General features: G+C 42.7%; 2 protein-coding genes across 13 annotated transcripts in view; both read right to left on the bottom strand.

The window, feature by feature from the left end:
- LOC127912428 (proteoglycan 4-like) overlaps nt 1–17,371 on the bottom strand; it is a 288,599-nt gene that overhangs the window by 72,247 nt on the left and 198,981 nt on the right. The window lies entirely within an intron of this gene.
- LOC118378016 (solute carrier organic anion transporter family member 4A1-like) overlaps nt 1–17,371 on the bottom strand; it is an 83,690-nt gene that overhangs the window by 55,737 nt on the left and 10,582 nt on the right. The window contains exon 1 of one of the 12 annotated variants that reach the window (XM_052481608.1): nt 755–985. The exons of the other annotated variants lie outside the window; for them this stretch is intronic. The gene's annotated coding sequence lies outside the window, so the exon portion shown is untranslated. Of the gene's footprint in view, nt 1–754; nt 986–17,371 lie in introns of those variants that run through there. 12 annotated transcript variants of the gene reach the window in all.

Here is a 17,371-nt window from a genome sequence, read left to right as displayed (position 1 = left end):
GTCGGGATGGATGGGTGAAGGCATAACGAGAACATCTAGCAAGCCAAAGATTGCATGTTCGAATATATTCACGGACAACTTTAGCATTTAGGCTATTTTGCAACTACATAGCATGTTAGCTAACCCTTCCCTTAACGCCAACCCAAACCTTAACCCCTATCCTAGCTAATGTTACCGTTAGCCACCTAGCTAATGTTAGCCACAATAAATTGTAATTCATAACATATCAACATAAAATGGATAATGGACATCCACAGATTAATACATACCATACAAAACGTAACATCTGATACTAATTGGAGTGCCCCGGACATAGGATTACTATGTTATGTCTACCCATGATTACAGGTTGGATTTAATGAAATATCAACATGGCCATAAAAATTCAGATTGAGTTTTTCACGAGTTAGGAAATAGTCCCCAGTGCATCTCCTTAGCTACAATTTACACAAATGTCCTCTTGTTATACACGTTACATTGTAAACACGCGAAAGCCGTGTGGCTTAACAGTGACAGTGGCAGTAGTGACACTGTGTTCGGGGAGCCCTCTGGAATCCTACTTCCAGTAAATTGATGTTAAACACTTCACTGCTTCGTTCTGAAATATACACGCAATACAACTGTGTGCCATAAAACCAGATGCCCTACATATTTGTTCTCGGGTAAATCTACCACAGTTGATTCAGTCAAGTGACACTGTATTCAGAGATGTTGTATGTGAGTAGGAGCTATATTAAAAAAAAAAACGACACACCGAGTCAGAGTAAGTGACCTCCAGTTGTACTTTCCTTCTCCTCTAGATTATTTTCCTCCTTTTCCTTTCCTTTCCTCTTTGTGTTTTTATGTTCCCAACACAGCAGACGAGATTAGGTTTCAGGTGAGTCGTTGGGTGCATCCACATTCAGGTAAAATACATTCCCTTAGTGGGGAAATCCTCAAAGTAGCGCGACCAAAGTTCTCCCCAAACAGCAGCATCAGTAGTTTCAGAAGCCGTAGGGTTAAAACATTCAGTATCCGTTTGAAAAAAAGTTGACCTTTGAACTTCCTGGTACTTCCTCAGAAGTGCAGATGAGTCAGACAGGTGTGGCTGGGCTGTGTCAGGAGGCTCCAGGTACATATAGTCCCAGTGGGGTTAAAGTAATTCTTATACTATCCTTAATAGACGGATTTCATTGAATCCTATTGACACCCATATATGCCAGACAGTGTAGGATGTCGTCCTGTACAAACAGGTGTCAGTGGGATACGCCCTGTCCCAGCATCCCAGCCTTGCAGCCTTCCAGCTCAGCGCAGTAACAGTACACCCCACAGGGGTCATCTCACTCTATGGGAGCTAATGGAACTCGGCAAGGCAGGAACTAACCCAATACTGGCTTTCTGCTTCTGCTTCACAGGGCAAACATCACCCCGCAGGCACGCTCTGTCAACCCTCACCTCCCCTGTCTTCTCCCCTGTGCTATTTGTCTTTTGGGGGCTGAAAGTCAGAAATGGGGACACACCAATTAATCCTTCCTCAGATATAGAGACTGTTATAGAGTTCATCGTGTACACGTGCGACTCCTCTACTGTGTGTGTGCGTGTGTATGTATGTGTATGTGTGTGTGTGTGTGTGTGTGCGTATGTGCGCGTGCGTATATGTATGTGTGTGTGTGTATGTGTGTGCGTGCGTGCGTATGTGCGCGTGTGTGTGTATTAGTTGGTTCTTCTATCATTGTAGGGTCCAAAAATTCCAAAAAGTCCCCACAAGGACAATAAAACAAGGACACTTCTTTTTCGTGGGGACATTTCCTATGTCCCCATGAAGACAAAGGCTATTAATGATGCACGCACGCACACACATACATACACATACACACACACACACACACACACACACACACATACATACACATACACACACACACACACACACACACACATACATACACATACACACACACACACACACATACACATACACACACACACACACACACATACATACACATACACACACACACATACATACATACACATACACACAAACACACACACACAGATGAAACTCTCCTGCCCTACAGACAGACAGGTTTGCCAGAGCTCTCTGCCTCCTGTTGGTCTGTCAGATCGCAGGTGAAACCGACTGGAAGAAGACCTAGAGAGTCAGCCAATCAGAGGTCTCCAAGCCAGACTTGCCCTTATATGAGCTTTGTGAGGAGGTAGGAGAGGTCACCATGACGATGATGCTAATTAAGAGCCCTTGCCTGCTGACCTCGACTAGCCTGCCTCAACCACAGACAGCATGAAAAGAAAGTAAGAGAAAACAAACAAGACTGCTCAGTGAAGTACCGTCAGAGACAGCAGGATGTAGGTCAACCATCTCAAAGATCATGGAGGGAGGCGGAGACAATGAACCTGTCACTCGAGGGCCTTTCCAAGAACTACATATCAGTAGAAGACATTTGTTCCATCATCTGAAACGGCACTTCGCTTTTTCTAAACGGTTCTGTGAATTAGTCATCTCTCAAACAACACTTCTGGGAAAATCTGCAAATGTAAGAACGGGAAGCATGTGACGACATCTGAACCATTATCTTTATGTCATTCACCTTATTGCACATGTCCTAATGTGTTCATCTTGTTACGTGTCCTAATGTGTTCATCTTCATACGTGTCCTAATGTGTTCACCTTGTTACACATGTCCTAATGTGTTCACCTTATTTCACATGTCCTAATGTGTTCACCTTATTGCACATGTCCTAATGTGTTCATCTTGTTTTCACATGTTCTAATGTGTTCATCTTATTACGTGTCCTAATGTGTTCATCTTCATACGTGTCCTAATGTGTTCATCTTGTTGTCACATGTCCCCAATGTGTTCATCTTGTTTTCACATGTCCTAATGTGTTCATCTTGTTACGTGTCCTAATGTGTTCATCTTATTACGTGTCCTAATGTGTTCATCTTCATACGTGTCCTAATGTGTTCACCTTGTTACACATGTCCTAATGTGTTCACCTTATTTCACATGTCCTAATGTGTTCACCTTATTTCACATGTCCTAATGTGTTCATCTTGTTGTCACATGTCCCAATGTGTTCATCTTGTTTTCACATGTCCTAATGTGTTCATCTTGTTACGTGTCCTAATGTGTTCATCTTGTTACGTGTCCTAATGTGTTCATCTTCATACGTGTCCTAATGTGTTCACCTTGTTACACATGTCCTAATGTGTTCACCTTATTTCACATGTCCTAATGTGTTCACCTTATTGCACATGTCCTAATGTGTTCACCTTATTGCACATGTCCTAATGTGTTCATCTTGTTGTCACATGTCCTAATGTGTTCACCTTATTGCACATGTCCTAATGTGTTCATCTTGTTGTCACATGTCCCCAATGTGTTCATCTTGTTTTCACATGTCCTAATGTGTTCATCTTGTTACGTGTCCTAATGTGTTCATCTTATTACGTGTCCTAATGTGTTCATCTTCATACGTGTCCTAATGTGTTCACCTTGTTACACATGTCCTAATGTGTTCACCTTATTTCACATGTCCTAATGTGTTCACCTTATTTCACATGTCCTAATGTGTTCATCTTGTTGTCACATGTCCCAATGTGTTCATCTTGTTTTCACATGTCCTAATGTGTTCATCTTGTTACGTGTCCTAATGTGTTCATCTTGTTACGTGTCCTAATGTGTTCATCTTCATACGTGTCCTAATGTGTTCACCTTGTTACACATGTCCTAATGTGTTCACCTTATTTCACATGTCCTAATGTGTTCACCTTATTGCACATGTCCTAATGTGTTCACCTTATTGCACATGTCCTAATGTGTTCATCTTGTTGTCACATGTCCTAATGTGTTCACCTTATTTCACATGTCCTAATGTGTTCACCTTATTGCACATGTCCTAATGTGTTCATCTTGTTTTCACATGTTCTAATGTGTTCATCTTATTACGTGTCCTAATGTGTTCATCTTCATACGTGTCCTAATGTGTTCACCTTGTTACACATGTCCTAATGTGTTCACCTTATTTCACATGTCCTAATGTGTTCACCTTATTGCACATGTCCTAATGTGTTCATCTTGTTGTCACATGTCCCAATGCGTTCATCTTGTTTTCACATGTCCTAATGTGTTCATCTTGTTACGTGTCCTAATGTGTTCATCTTGTTACGTGTCCTAATGTGTTCATCTTGTTACGTGTCCTAATGTGTTCATCTTGTTGTAACATGTCCTAATGTGTTCATCTTGTTGTAACATGTCCTAATGTGTTCATCTTGTTGTAACATGTCCTAATGTGTTCATCTTGTTGTAACATGTCCTAATGTGTTCATCTTGTTGTAACATGTCCTAATGTGTTCATCTTGTTGTAACATGTCCTAATGTGTTCATCTTGTTGTAACATGTCCTAATGTGTTCATCTTGTTGTAACATGTCCTAATGTGTTCATCTTGTTGTAACATGTCCTAATGTGTTAATCTTGTTGTAACATGTCCTAATGTGTTCATCTTGTTGTAACATGTCCTAATGTGTTCATCTTCTTGTCACATGTCCTAATGTGTTCATCTTGTTGTAACATGTCCTAATGTGTTCACCTTATTTTACATGTCCTAATGTGTTCATCTTGTTGTCACATGTCCCAATGTGTTCATCTTGTTGTCACATGTCCTAATGTGTTCATCTTGTTACGTGTCCTAATGTGTTCATCTTGTTACGTGTCCTAATGTGTTCATCTTGTTACGTGTCCTAATGTGTTCATCTTGTTGTAACATGTCCTAATGTGTTCATCTTGTTGTAACATGTACTAATGTGTTCATCTTGTTGTAACATGTCGTAATGTGTTCATCTTCTTGTCACATGTCCTAATGTGTTCATCTTGTTGTAACATGTCCTAATGTGTTCATCTTGTTGTAACATGTCCTAATGTGTTCATCTTGTTGTAACATGTCCTAATGTGTTCATCTTCTTGTCACATGTCCTAATGTGTTCATCTTGTTGTCACATGTCCTAATGTGTTCACCTTATTTCACATGTCCTAATGTGTTCATCTTGTTGTCACATGTCCCAATGTGTTCATCTTGTTTTCACATGTCCTAATGTGTTCATCTTGTTACGTGTCCTAATGTGTTCATCTTGTTACGTGTCCTAATGTGTTCATCTTGTTGTAACATGTCCTAATGTGTTCATCTTGTTGTAACATGTCCTAATGTGTTCATCTTGTTGTAACATGTCCTAATGTGTTCATCTTGTTGTAACATGTCCTAATGTGTTCATCTTGTTGTAACATGTCCTAATGTGTTCATAATAATAATAATAATATCTTGTTGTAACATGTCCTAATGTGTTCATCTTGTTGTAACATGTCCTAATGTGTTAATCTTGTTGTAACATGTCCTAATGTGTTCATCTTGTTGTAACATGTCCTAATGTGTTCATAATAATAATAATAATATCTTGTTGTAACATGTCCTAATGTGTTCATCTTGTTGTAACATGTCCTAATGTGTTCATCTTGTTGTAACATGTCCTAATGTGTTCATCTTGTTGTAACATGTCCTAATGTGTTCATAATAATAATAATAATATCTTGTTGTAACATGTCCTAATGTGTTAATCTTGTTGTAACATGTCCTAATGTGTTCATCTTGTTGTAACATGTCCTAATGTGTTCATCTTCTTGTCACATGTCCTAATGTGTTCATCTTGTTGTAACATGTCCTAATGTGTTCATCTTGTTGTAACATGTCCTAATGTGTTCATCTTGTTGTAACATGTCCTAATGTGTTCATCTTCTTGTCACATGTCCTAATGTGTTCATCTTGTTGTAACATGTCCTAATGTGTTCATCTTGTTGTAACATGTCCTAATGTGTTCATCTTCTTGTCACATGTCCTAATGTGTTCATCTTCTTGTCACATGTTCTAATGTGTTCATCTTGTTGTAACATGTCCTAATGTGTTCATCTTGTTGTAACGTGTTCTAATGTGTTCATCTTGTTCTCTCGTGTCCTAATGTGTTCATCTTGTTGTAACATGTCCTAATGTGTTCATCTTGTTGTAACGTGTTCTAATGTGTTCATCTTGTTCTCTCGTGTCCTAATGTGTTCATCTTGTTGTAACATGTCCTAATGTGTTCATCTTGTTGTAACGTGTCCTAATGTGTTCATCTTGTTCTCTCGTGTCCTAATGTGTTCATCTTGTTGTAACGTGTCCTAATGTGTTCATCTTGTTGTAACGTGTCCTAATGTGTTCATCTTGTTGTAACATGTCCTAATGTGTTCATCTTGTTGTAACATGTCCTAATGTGTTCATCTTCTTGTCACATGTTCTAATGTGTTCATCTTGTTGTAACATGTCCTAATGTGTTCATCTTGTTGTAACATGTCCTAATGTGTTCATCTTGTTGTAACATGTTCTAATGTGTTCATCTTGTTCTCTCGTGTCCTAATGTGTTCATCTTGTTGTAACATGTCCTAATGTGTTCATCTTGTTCTCTCGTGTCCTAATGTGTTCATCTTGTTGTAACATGTCCTAATGTGTTCATCTTGTTGTAACGTGTCCTAATGTGTTCATCTTGTTGTAACGTGTCCTAATGTGTTCATCTTGTTGTAACGTGTCCTAATGTGTTCATCTTGTTGTAACGTGTCCTAATGTGTTCATCTTGTTGTAACGTGTCCTAATGTGTTCATCTTGTTGTAACGTGTCCTAATGTGTTCATCTTGTTGTAACGTGTCCTAATGTGTTCATCTTGTTGTAACGTGTCCTAATGTGTTCACCTTGTTGTTCCTATCAAACAAATACACATCTTAACACGCTAACAAGTCTCACCTCAGCTAAGTACTGTAAAATGAATCTAACATAATGGAAAAACCTTTTAGTTGCACTTGTATGGGGCCACTCAATAACCAGACTTTGATTTTCCGGCTGTAGTTATGTGAAAGGACAAGAATGGTCCAGTGAAAATGGATTTGAAAAAAGTCAAATAGCAGACAGTGGGACATTGTGAGTTCTCAAACGAAGGCCATTGCCAAGATATTCCACTAGGCCTCACATACACCCACTTGGTCAAGTTATGTGGGACAGGCCTTTCTTCAGAAAATTATTCTGAATGAATTGTGCAGTGTAGAAATTGTGTCAGTTCTCTTGCGTTCTGTGCAACAGAGTCAGTGTATATGCAGCAACTTGGGCCGCGTGGCTCGTTGCAAACTGTGTGAAGACTATTTCTTCCTAACAAAGACAGCCAACTTCGCCATACAGGGGATGATTTAACAAAAGCGCATTTGCGGAAAAAAAGCACAATCGTTGCACGAATGTCCCTAACCATAAACATCAATGCCTTTCTTAAAATCAATACACAGAAGTTAAAAAAATTAAATCTGCATATTTAGCTAAAAGAAATTCATGCTAGCATGCAATATTAAACTAGGGAAATTGTGTCACTTCTCATGCGCTCATTTCACGCAGATTCAGGGTATATGCAACAGTTTGGGACGCCTGGCTCGTTGCGAACTAATTTGCCAGAATTTTATGTAATTATGACATAACATTAAAGGTTGTGCAATGTAACAGGAATATTTAGACTTATGGATGCCACCCGTTAGATAAAATACGGAACGGTCCCGTATTTCACTCAAATAAGAAGAGTTTTGTTTTTGAAATTATAGTTTCCGGATTTGACCATATTAATGACCTAAGGCTCATATTTCTGTATGTTATTATATTATAATTAAGTGTATGATTTGATAGAGCAGTCTGACCGAGCGGTGGTAGGCACCAGCAGGCTCGTAAGCATTCATTCAAACAGCACTTTACTGCGTTTGCCAGCAGCTCTTCGCAATGCGTCAAGCATTGGACTGTTTATGACTTCAAGCCTATCAACTCCCGAGATTATGCTGGTGATAGTAAAGTACCTGTTAGAACATCCAATAGTCAAAGGTATATGAAATACAAATGGTATAGAGATAAATAGTCCTATAATAACTACAACTTAAAACTTCCTACCTGGGAATATTGAAGACTCATGTTAAAAGGAACCACCAGCTTTCATATGTTCTCATGTTCTGAACAAGGAACTTAAACGTTAGCTTTTTTACATGGCACATATTGCACTTTTACTTTCTTCTCCAACACTTTGTTTTTGCATTATTTAAACCAAACTGAACATGTTTCATTATTTATTTGAGGCTAAATTGATTTTATTGATGTATTATATTAAGTTAAAATAAAAGTGTTCAATTGATCATTCAGTATTGTAGAAATTGTCAATTTTACAAATATACACATAAAAATCGTCCGATTCATCGGTATCGGCTTTTTAATCGGTATCGGTATTGGCGTTTAAAAATCATAATCGGTCGACCTCTGCAGTGTCCTTTAGACAACAACATGAAAATAGGCCTCAGTGAATATCACGGTACTATTGCAGATGTCATTAAAATAGCTACAGTAGCTTTACATGAGGAAATGAACGAGGTCGACGGGAAGTTGATTTGAAATAAAGGTTGTTAATGTCAATGATTAAAAACAGACAGAAGAGATGCTGGGTCACTACAGCACACTCCCTCCCACACACACTCCCACACACACTCATACACACTCATACACACACACACACTCATATACACACACACACACACTCATATACACACACACACACTCTTATACACACACACACTCATACACACTCATACACACACACACACTCATATACACACACACACACACTCATATACACACACACACACACTCATATACACACACACACACTCTTATACACACACACACACACACACTCATATACACACACACACACACACACTCATATACACACACACACACACACTCATATACACACACACACACACACACACACACACACACACACACACACACACACACACACACACACACACACACACACACACACACACACACACACACACACACACACACACACACACACACACACACACACACACACACACACACACACACACACAGTTGCCATTACCAGCAGCTTACCATACACCACACAGTGAGAGAGGTTGTATGGTTGTATGGTACGACCTTCAAGGGAATAAACACAGACAAAACAAGTGAACATGCAAACACACAAAAGCTAGTACAGTATCTGACATACCACATGTGAGCATCTACTGACATGTAAGTGTTACTGACAGATACACAGACACACATACTGCATGTTAATGTTTTTAAATGTATCTTCGTATTTTGTCTTGTAATGTGTTGTTCGTTATGTGTCGAGACCCCAGTAAGACGAGCTGTCATCACATTACCGACAGGTGAATCCTGATCAAATGTAAAAATATGTTATACTGTTTGCACATTGACAGCTGCCTTTTTTTTAAAAGTCAGTTATTTCCATTTTATTTCATGCAGATGAAGATATGGAACTAGGGTGGTGTCGACAGTAGAGTATTTGACAAAGCGTTGCAGGTATCTGTAAAGTTATAAAAGGTGACATGTCAACAAAGAATGTATGCACAACTTATTGTCTGATAACCAAACTAGACACTCTATTCTTGTAGAGTTCACCCAGTCATGTAGAGTTCACCCAGTCAGGTAGAGTTCACCCAGTCAGGTAGAGTTCACCCAGTCAGGTAGAGTTCACCCAGTCAGGTAGAGTTCACCCAGTCAGGTAGAGTTCACCCAGTCAGGTAGAGTTCACCCAGTCATGTAGAGTTCACCCAGTCATGTAAAGTTCACCCAGTCATGTAAAGTTCACCCAGTCATGTAGAGTTCACCCAGTCAGGTAGAGTTCACCCAGTCTTGTAGAGTTCACCCAGTCAGGTAGAGTTCACCCAGTCATGTAGAGTTCACCCAGTCATGTAGAGTTCACCCAGTCATGTAGAGTTCACCCAGTCATGTAAATTTCACCCAGTCATGTAGAGTTCACCCAGTCAGGTAGAGTTCACCCAGTCAGGTAGAGTTCACCCAGTCATGTAAATTTCACCCAGTCATGTAAATTTCACCCAGTCAGGTAGAGTTCACCCAGTCAGGTAGAGTTCACCCAGTCATGTAGAGTTCACCCAGTCATGTAGAGTTCACCCAGTCAGGTAGAGTTCACCCAGTCATGTAGAGTTCACCCAGTCAGGTAGAGTTCACCCAGTCATGTAGAGTTCACCCAGTCAGGTAGAGTTCACCCAGTCAGGGAAAGTTCACCCAGTCATGTAGAGTTCACCCAGTCAGGTAGAGTTCACCCAGTCAGGTAGAGTTCACCCAGTCAGGTAGAGTTCACCCAGTCAGGTAAAGTCAAGTCAGGTAGAGTTCACCCAGTCAGGTAGAGTTCACCCAGTCATGTAGAGTTCACCCAGTCAGGTAGAGTTCACCCAGTCAGGTAGAGTTCACCCAGTCATGTAAAGTTCACCCAGTCATGTAAAGTTCACCCAGTCATGTAGAGTTCACCCAGTCAGGTAGAGTTCACCCAGTCAGGTAAAGTTCACCCAGTCATGTACATTTCACCCAGTCATGTAGAGTTCACCCAGTCATGTAGAGTTCACCAAGTCAGGTAGAGTTCACCCAGTCAGGTAAAGTTCACCCAGTCATGTAAAGTTCACCCAGTCAGGTAAAGTTCACCCAGTCGTATAATTCACCCAGTCATGTAGTTCACCCAGTCATGTAGTTCACCCAGTCATATAATTCACCCAGTCATATAGTTCACCCAGTCATATAGTTCACCCAGTCATATAGTTCACCCAGTCATGTAGTTCACCCAGTCATATAGTTCACCCAGTCATATAGTTCACCCAGTCATATAGTTCACCCAGTCATATAGTTCACCCAGTCATGTAGTTCACCCAGTCATGTAGTTCACCCAGTCATGTAGTTCACCCAGTCATGTAATTCACCCAGTCATATATTTCACCCAGTCATGTAGTTCACCCAGTCATGTAGTTCACCCAGTCATATAATTCACCCAGTCATATAGTTCACCCAGTCATATATTTCACCCAGTCATGTAGTTCACCCAGTCATGTAGTTCACCCAGTCATGTAGTTCACCCAGTCATGTAATTCACCCAGTCATGTAGTTCACCCAGTCATACAATTCACCCAGTCATGTAGTTCACCCAGTCATGTAGTTCACCCAGTCATGTAATTCACCCAGTCATGTAGTTCACCCAGTCATACAATTCACCCAGCCATATAGTTCACCCAGTCATATAGTTCACCCAGTCATGTAGTTCACCCAGTCATGTAGTTCACCCAGTCATATAATTCACCCAGTCATACAATTCACCCAGTCATGTAGACTTCACCCAGTCATGTAGAGTTCACCCAGTCATATAATTCACCCAGTCATACAATTCACCCAGTCATGTAGACTTCACCCAGTCATGTAGACTTCACCCAGTCATGTAGAGTTCACCCAGTCATGTAGACTTCACCCAGTCATGTAGAGTTCACCCAGTCATACAATTCACCCAGTCATGTAGTTCACCCAGTCATGTAGTTCACCCAGTCATGTAATTCACCCAGTCATGTAGTTCACCCAGTCATACAATTCACCCAGCCATATAGTTCACCCAGTCATATAGTTCACCCAGTCATGTAGTTCACCCAGTCATGTAGTTCACCCAGTCATATAATTCACCCAGTCATACAATTCACCCAGTCATGTAGACTTCACCCAGTCATGTAGAGTTCACCCAGTCATATAATTCACCCAGTCATACAATTCACCCAGTCATGTAGACTTCACCCAGTCATGTAGACTTCACCCAGTCATGTAGACTTCACCCAGTCATGTAGACTTCACCCAGTCATGTAGAGTTCACCCAGTCGTATAATTCACCCAGTCATGTAGTTCACCCAGTCATGTAGTTCACCCAGTCATATAGTTCACCCAGTCATATAGTTCACCCAGTCATATAGTTCACCCAGTCATGTAGTTCACCCAGTCATATAGTTCACCCAGTCATATAGTTCACCCAGTCATGTAGTTCACCCAGTCATGTAGTTCACCCAGTCATATAGTTCACCCAGTCATGTAGTTCACCCAGTCATATAGTTCACCCAGTCATATAGTTCACCCAGTCATGTAGTTCACCCAGTCATATAGTTCACCCAGTCATATAATTCACCCAGTCATATAATTCACCCAGTCATATAATTCACCCAGTCATATAGTTCACCCAGTCATGTAGTTCACCCAGTCATATAATTCACCCAGTCATATAATTCACCCAGTCATGTAGTTCACCCAGTCATGTAGTTCACCCAGTCATGTAGTTCACCCAGTCATGTAATTCACCCAGTCATGTAGTTCACCCAGTCATACAATTCACCCAGTCATGTAGTTCACCCAGTCATGTAGTTCACCCAGTCATGTAATTCACCCAGTCATGTAGTTCACCCAGTCATACAATTCACCCAGCCATATAGTTCACCCAGTCATATAGTTCACCCAGTCATGTAGTTCACCCAGTCATGTAGTTCACCCAGTCATATAATTCACCCAGTCATACAATTCACCCAGTCATGTAGACTTCACCCAGTCATGTAGAGTTCACCCAGTCATATAATTCACCCAGTCATACAATTCACCCAGTCAGACTTCACCCAGTCATGTAGAGTTCACCCAGTCATATAGTTTACCCAGTCATGTAGTTCACCCAGTCATGTAGTTCACCCAGTCATATAATTCACCCAGTCATATAGTTCACCCAGTCATGTAGACTTCACCCAGTCATGTAGAGTTCACCCAGTCATATAGTTTACCCAGTCATGTAGTTCACCCAGTCATGTAGTTCACCCAGTCATATAATTCACCCAGTCATGTAGTTCACCCAGTCATATAGTTCACCCAGTCATGTAGTTCACCCAGTCATATAATTCACCCAGTCATATAATTCACCCAGTCATATAATTCACCCAGTCATATAATTCACCCAGTCATATAATTCACCCAGTCATATAATTCATCCAGTCATGTAGTTCACCCAGTCATATAATTCACCCAGTCATATAATTCACCCAGTCATATAGTTCACCCAGTCATATAGTTCACCCAGTCATATAGTTCACCCAGTCATGTAGTTCACCCAGTCATGTAGTTCACCCAGTCATATAGTTCACCCAGTCATATAGTTCACCCAGTCATATAGTTCACCCAGTCATGTAGTTCACCCAGTCATATAGTTCACCCAGTCATATAGTTCACCCAGTCATATAGTTCACCCAGTCATATAATTCACCCAGTCATGTAGTTCACCCAGTCATATAGTTCACCCAGTCATATAGTTCACCCAGTCATATAATTCACCCAGTCTGGTAGTTCACCCAGTCATATAGTTCTATTTTAATTTAGATTTGATGTACATATTACACACATAACTCTCTCTTTCTCTCTCGCACACGCGCACACATTTATGATGTCCGGGTCGACTGACATAACTACAGTCCTCGTGGTTACTGCCGTGGGGCTGGCGTGTTTAGGGTAATGAAATATTGTGTGTATGAAGGGCGGGTTCTTGGCGGGTGGATTGAATGAAGAGAAAACAATGCCTTAAACAGTCTAGCAATGTATCTTTCTAGTGCAATTTCTATCTATGAGCTACACTGAGGTTTTCTTTCATTATTTGAGGCTCTCTGGTATTAGTCAGTAAGCCTAAGCTTCAGGGCCTAACTAACTGTAGGCACGCCAAACAGCAAACACACCAATCGCCAAATGCTTTTGGGGAAACGGGCAGAGAAAGTTGCGGTTGAACCACAGAGGCAAAAAAATGAGTTGAATTGAACAAGAGGAAAGCTGTGAAATGGAGAGTTAAAAATAAAGACAAGGGAGGGACAGAAAGGTCATGTTTGGGAAAGATGTGGTAAAGTGGTTTAAAGAGGATGATTGACAGCAGTGTTATGTTGTTCCCCTGAACAAGGCAGTTAACCCACTGTTCTCCTGAACAAGGCAGTTAACCCACTGTTCCCCGAGCAAGGCAGTTAACCCACTGTTCCCCTGTTAACCCACTGTTCCCCTGAACAAGGCTGTTAACCCACTGTTCCCCTGAACAAGGCAGTTAACCCACTGTTCTCCTGAACAAGGCAGTTAACCCACTGTTCCCCCAAACAAGGCAGTTAACCCACTGTTCCCCTGAGCAAGGCAGTTAACCCACTGTTCCCCTAAGCAAGGCAGTTAACCCACTGCTCATCTGAACAAGGCAGTTAACCCACTGTACCCCTAAGCAAGGCAGTTAACCCACTGTTCTCCTAAGCAAGGCAGTTAACCCACTGTTCCTCTGAACAAGGCAGTTAACCCACTGTTCCCCTGAACAAGGCAGTTTAACCCAATGTTCCCCTGAGCAAGGCAGTTAACCCACTGTTCCCCTGAGCAACGCAGTTAACCCACTGTTCCCCTGAACAAGGCAGTTAACCCACTGTACCCCTGAACAAGGCAGTTAACCCACTGTTCCCCTGAGCAAGGCAGTTAACCCACTGTTCCTCTGAGCAAGGCAGTTAACCCACTGTTCCCCTAAGCAAGGCAGTTAACCCACTGCTCCTCTGAACAAGGCAGTTAACCCACTAAACCCCTGAGCAAGGCAGTTAACCCACTGTTCCCCTGAGCAAGGCAGTTAACCCACTGCTCCTCTGAACAAGGCACTTAACCCACTGTTCCCCTAAGCAAGGCACTTAACCCACTGTTCCCCTGAGCAAGGCAGTTAACCCACTGTTCCCCTAAGCAAGGCAGTTAACCCACTGCACCTCTGAACAAGGCAGTTAACCCACTGTACCTCTAAGCAAGGCAGTTAACCCACTGCACCTCTGAACAAGGCAGTTAACCCACTGTACCTCTGAACAAGGCAGTTAACCCACTGCTCCTCTGAACAAGGCAGTTAACCCACTGTTCCCCCAAACAAGGCAGTTAACCCACTGTCCTCTGAACAAAACAGTTAACCCACTGTTTCCCCAAGCAAGGCAGTTAACCCACTGTTGAACAAAACAGTTAACCCACTGAGCAAGGCAGTTAACCCACTGTTCCTCTGAGCCAGTTAACCCACTGTTCCCCAAGGCAGTTAACCCACTGCTCATCTGAACAAGGCAGTTAACCCACTGTACCCTAAGCAAGGCAGTTAACCCACTGTTCTCCTAAGCAAGGCAGTTAACCCACTGCTCCTCTGAACAAGGCAGTTAACCCACTGTTCCCTGAACAAGGCAGTTAACCCACTGTTCCCCTGAGTAAGGCAGTTAACCCACTGTTCCCCTAAGCAAGGCAGTTAACCCACTGCTCATCTGAACAAGGCAGTTAACCCACTGTACCCCTAAGCAAGGCAGTTAACCCACTGTTCTCCTAAGCAAGGCAGTTAACCCACTGTACCTCTGAACAAGGCAGTTAACCCACTGTTCCCCTGAACAAGGCAGTTTAACCCAATGTTCCCCTGAGCAAGGCAGTTAACCCACTGTTCCCCTGAGCAACGCAGTTAACCCACTGTTCCCTGAACAAGGCAGTTAACCCACTGTACCCCTGAACAAGGCAGTTAACCCACTGTTCCCTGAGCAAGGCAGTTAACCCACTGTTCCTCTGAGCAAGGCAGTTAACCCACTGTTCCCCTAAGCAAGGCAGTTAACCTACTGCTCCTCTGAACAAGGCAGTTAACCCACTAAACCCCTGAGCAAGGCAGTTAACCCACTGTTCCCCTGAGCAAGGCAGTTAACCCACTGTTCCCCTAAGCAAGGCAGTTAACCCACTGCTCCTCTGAACAAGGCAGTTAACCCACTGTTCCCCTAAGCAAGGCAGTTAACCCACTGCTCCTCTGAACAAGGCAGTTAACCCACTGTTCCCCTAAGCAAGGCAGTTAACCCACTGCACCTCTGAACAAGGCAGTTAACCCACTGTACCTCTAAGCAAGGCAGTTAACCCACTGCACCTCTGAACAAGGCAGTTAACCCACTGTACCTCTAAGCAAGGCAGTTAACCCACTGCTCCTCTGAACAAGGCAGTTAACCCACTGTTCCCCCAAACAAGGCAGTTAACCCACTGTACCCCTGAACAAAACAGTTAACCCACTGTTTCCCTGAGCAAGGCAGTTAACCCACTGATCCTCTGAGCAAGGCAGTTAACCCACTGTTCCCCTAAGCAAGGCAGTTAACCCACTGCTCCTCTGAACAAGGCAGTTAACCCACTGTACCCCTAAGCAAGGCAGTTAACCCACTGTTCTCCTAAGCAAGGCAGTTAACCCACTGCTCCTCTGAACAAGGCAGTTAACCCACTGTTCCCCTGAACAAGGCAGTTAACCCACTGTTCCCCTGAGCAAGGCAGTTAACCCACTGTTCCCTAAGCAAGGCAGTTAACCCACTGCTCATCTGAACAAGGCAGTTAACCCACTGTACCCCTAAGCAAGGCAGTTAACCCACTGTTCTCCTAAGCAAGGCAGTTAACCCACTGTACCTCTGAACAAGGCAGTTAACCCACTGTTCCCCTGAACAAGGCAGTTTAACCCAATGTTCCCTGAGCAAGGCAGTTAACCCACTGTTCCCCTGAGCAACGCAGTTAACCCACTGTTCCCCTGAACAAGGCAGTTAACCCACTGTACCCCTGAACAAGGCAGTTAACCCACTGTTCCCTGAGCAAGGCAGTTAACCCACTGTTCCTCTGAGCAAGGCAGTTAACCCACTGTTCCCCTAAGCAAGGCAGTTAACCTACTGCTCCTCTGAACAAGGCAGTTAACCCACTAAACCCCTGAGCAAGGCAGTTAACCCACTGTTCCCCTGATCAAGGCAGTTAACCCACTGTTCCCCTAAGCAAGGCAGTTAACCCACTGCTCCTCTGAACAAGGCAGTTAACCCACTGTTCCCCTAAGCAAGGCAGTTAACCCACTGCTCCTCTGAACAAGGCAGTTAACCCACTGTTCCCCTAAGCAAGGCAGTTAACCCACTGCACCTCTGAACAAGGCAGTTAACCCACTGTACCTCTAAGCAAGGCAGTTAACCCACTGCACCTCTGAACAAGGCAGTTAACCCACTGTACCTCTAAGCAAGGCAGTTAACCCACTGCTCCTCTGAACAAGGCAGTTAACCCACTGTTCCCCAAACAAGGCAGTTAACCCACTGTACCCTGAACAAAACAGTTAACCCACTGTTTCCTGAGCAAGGCAGTTAACCCACTGTTCCCCTGAGCAAGGCAGTTAACCCACTGTTCCCCTAAGCAAGGCAGTTAACCCACTGCTCATCTGAACAAGGCAGTTAACCCACTGTACCCCTAAGCAAGGCAGTTAACCCACTGTTCTCCTAAGCAAGGCAGTTAACCCACTGCTCCTCTGAACAAGGCAGTTAACCCACTGTTCCCCTGAACAAGGCAGTTAACCCAATGTTCCCCTGAACAAGGCAGTTAACCCACTGTACCCCTGAACAAGGCAGTTAACCCACT

This window comes from Oncorhynchus keta, chromosome 27 (assembly GCF_023373465.1).
Source record: "Oncorhynchus keta strain PuntledgeMale-10-30-2019 chromosome 27, Oket_V2, whole genome shotgun sequence".
NCBI lineage: Eukaryota > Metazoa > Chordata > Actinopteri > Salmoniformes > Salmonidae > Oncorhynchus > Oncorhynchus keta.
The sequence above is the reverse complement of the archived record's forward strand: the minus strand, read 5'-3'. Positions and strand labels throughout refer to the sequence as shown.